A 3,722-nucleotide genomic window follows, 5' to 3' on the forward strand; every position below is an offset into this window, starting at 1 on the left:
GAACTGCCTAAAAGGTGAAGAGAGGAGATTATAAGCTGGATTGAGAATTAGAGGATCTCTTATCAGAAGGCGGCGGAATAATAGAAACCACGCTTGAGAAGGCCACCAGGGAACGACAACAACTCCTACTGCTCGATCGTTTAGAATTTTCCTAAGTATACGAGGCAAAAGAATGAACGAGGGAAAAGCGAAGAATTTGACATTTGACCCTGATAATGTAAACGCATCAATCGCAATAGCGCCTGGATCCGGAAACCAGGATATGTAACTTGTACATTTTGCTTTGATGATTGAGGCAAAGAGGTCAATATCGAAAGGGCCAAATTCGGAAAGTATCCGAAGGAAGGCATCCTCTGAAAGGGACCATTCTGTATCTATACTAATCAATCTGGATTCTCGATCAGCTGTGACGATATCAACGGAAGCAATGTATGAGGCAAAAATCATGATATTCCGACTTTTGCACCAAGACCAGATCTGTCTCGTCATTGATAAAAAGTGCAAGTACTGGATGGACCCAAAACGATTTATATTTGCGATGGCTGTCGTGTTATCTACTCTGAGGAGGATCTGGCAATCTCGCTAATCCGATGCGAAAGAGGAAGAGCGTAATAAACGGCTTTAAACTCTAGAAAGTTTATGTGAAAAGTTTTGTCCTTCTCTGACCACCATTCATGGGTACGACTAGTACCACAAGAAGCTTCCCATCCTGATAAGGATGCATCGGAGAAGATTTCTAAGGTCGCTACGTCTGATCGGATAAAGTTCGCCTGTTCTGGAACTGAGAATATCTTCATCCATCAATCAAATTCTTTATTTAAGTGATTTGGAATGTGCATCCTGGCTGAGTAGTTGTCATTAGAATTAGATAAAGCTAGAAACTTAATTCTCTCAAAAGCTCTGGTATGAAATATATTCTATATTGGACCGCCGGACAAACAGAAATTAATGATCCAAACATGCGTGCGAAATCTCAAATTGTACATTCTCTTTTCTTTGAAAAACTTAATATCAAATTGTATTAATTTGTGCGGCGCTCTGGGGGGATCGCCACAGATTGATGCACTGAGTCAAAGATGGAGCCTAGATATTTGCACTTTTGTGTGGGTGACAGTTGAGACTTAGAGTAGTCAATAAGGAGTCTCAGCGAAGACAACAATTCAATTGAGGCGTCTAGATTATCTATACAGTCTTTCTTTGAGGCGTCTATGATCACGAGATCATCCAAATAAATGACTAAACAGTATCCTCTTGCCCTTAAATGAGCAACTACTGGACGTAGAATTTTTATAAAAATGAAAGGGGCTGTAGATAAGCCGAAAGGAAGACACGTAAATTCGTAGGTTGTCTTCCGCCATTTGAAACGGAGAAAATGACGATATTCTTGAGCTACAGGGACTAGCAGATAAGCGTTTTCTAAATCAATTGTACTCATCCAGGACTCCTGGATCATAAGTTGAACTACTGTACGCCAGCCAGTCTTCTAGCTGAAAATGCTGTGGACCAAGGAAGGTATTGAGATCCTTAAGATTCAGTATAAATCTCATACTTCCTGACGATTTTTTAATTAGGAAAAAACTGGATAAAAATTGATTTTCAGATGGAGACGTAGCCACTATAGCTCCTTTATCTACTAGTCGAGAAATTTCCTTGTCGCATGATTCCGCCATAGCAGGTGAGAAGTTAGGTTCCTGCAAATACGCGTGGGGTGGTGGGGGGTAAGCAAACGGAATGTGGTAACCTTAAATGGCTCGAAGAACCTCGGGGTCTTTTGTTATCTCCTTCCATTTATGAAAGAACAAGGACAGACGTCCTGCCGACTTTACTTGTACTAGCGGCGCGTTCGGGACCGGGATCTGGAACGGCGAGTTCGCCTGTGGCTCGTTGATCGCTTCGCCCCTGTCTGGCGAGCCGAAGATGAGATCCGTTGCACAGGGGCTTTGGAGTTTGACGGCTTCTGCTGAAGAGCGTGTTGCCGCATTGGTTGATTACTAGCTTTAACTGTCTTTGGTTGGGCAAAGGTAGACCTTGATATTAACCGGCCTGTCTTCTCACATGCTTGAACTGCCTTCAAGTCTTCTGCGAAATTAGCTCCAAAAAGCCAGTCGTTGACTTTGGATGAATCGGCTGCCAATTTACCAACAAAAGTCAGACACGGTTTTATATACGCCTGTCTGGCTAGGGATAGACGAAACTGTAAATCCGCCATAAGGTGAAGTCCCTCTGCTAACTCAGAAATCACATTTTTCAACTGATTGTCCTGGAAAGCAGCTTGATGAAGTTTCAAATGGTCGGTTGTACTGGAACCCAGAGCATTCAAGCAAGCTCCAAGCTGGACTTGCCTGTTGACTTGATACTCGTCTCTTTTTAAAAGAGACTGTTGCTTGCCGATTGCTGCCTTTAGCTTGTTGTTGACTTTTGGCGGGCCTAGACTCAGAAAATCGCCCTTAAGCTCATATTTTGACAGTAAGCGTTGACGCAGCTCTTCTTTGAGCCCTAAGCGAGTCTCAGATTTTGTAGACGTAAGGATGATAGGATTCCATTCTGAATTATCTGTCGAGCCCTGCTCTTCGCCAAACAATTCACTAACCAAGGAAGTTATTTCACTTTCCTCCAGGTTGGTTGCCTCCTGAGGTTCTTCCGGGATGGAAAAGACAACTCTGTGCCTGTCAGGCACCTGAGCTTCTAGAAAGAGGAAAGAAAAGTAAATAAGGTTTAGATGAAACAATCGGCTATATTTTCTCTTTGCCTTAACGAGAAAATATACCTGGTCCAACGCCCCGGCTTCCGCAAGCCGTTTGCTCATCTATTGCGTACTCAAGCTCTTGAGGAATGCTTTCCTCTGAGGGAGGGATAACCACGCCTACAGGTTGGGGCACGGGAGGGGGGAAACCTGTTTCCTTCGTGCCTGTCTCGTCCTGCGTGGTATGGCGTTTCATAAAATCCAGGATCTCTCTCAGGGTTTCAGGATTTTACCGAATGTTTCCTGCCGAAGGGGTGTGTACTTCGAAGATCCGGACAAAGATGATCGCTGGCAAGAGTGTCGCGCAGTCTCTCGCGAGCGCGGCGTAGGCGACCTAACCTCCATTTCTCGAGCTCACGACTTTTCCATATCCCTATGCTTTTTCTTATAGGGGGGATAGTCTGAGTGACTCCTGCGACGATGAGGATGTTTCTCCTTCGGCATCCTGTGCCGGGAAGTAGTAAATCTATTAAATAGAACTGAAAACTTGATGCTCGTACTGTCGGTTGTTACGCAACAGAAACAGAATGAAATTAGCGCCAAGAGCGGCGCCGGTATCGGTGCATGGCGCAGAGTCACGTGACCTCTCTGCCGTTTTTTGAAATTTTTAGGCAGATCTAAAACTGTTGGGCGTAGCGCACGCAGAGGCATAACTACTTTATTGTCCATCCGGACGAGACACCCTAGACATAATTTCGCATTTTATGTAATCATTGTTATATAATCATAATTATATACAATAATTACATAAAATTATATGCAATCATTATATATAATTATATATAATCTTATATAAAAATAATCCATAATTATATATAGGGTATCTCAAAAAGATCATATTTCATCTTAAAAGCAGATTCTTTAGAACATTCTAAGAAAAACAATCCTAAAATACAAAAATGTTGAGGGTATAAAGGTTTTCAAATTACTTGCGATTAAAGTTTACGAATCACAGAGCTAACATTTCGCGCGCTCAAAC

The sequence above is a fragment of the Solenopsis invicta genome, chromosome 8, assembly GCF_016802725.1.
Source record: "Solenopsis invicta isolate M01_SB chromosome 8, UNIL_Sinv_3.0, whole genome shotgun sequence".
Lineage (NCBI taxonomy): Eukaryota > Metazoa > Arthropoda > Insecta > Hymenoptera > Formicidae > Solenopsis > Solenopsis invicta.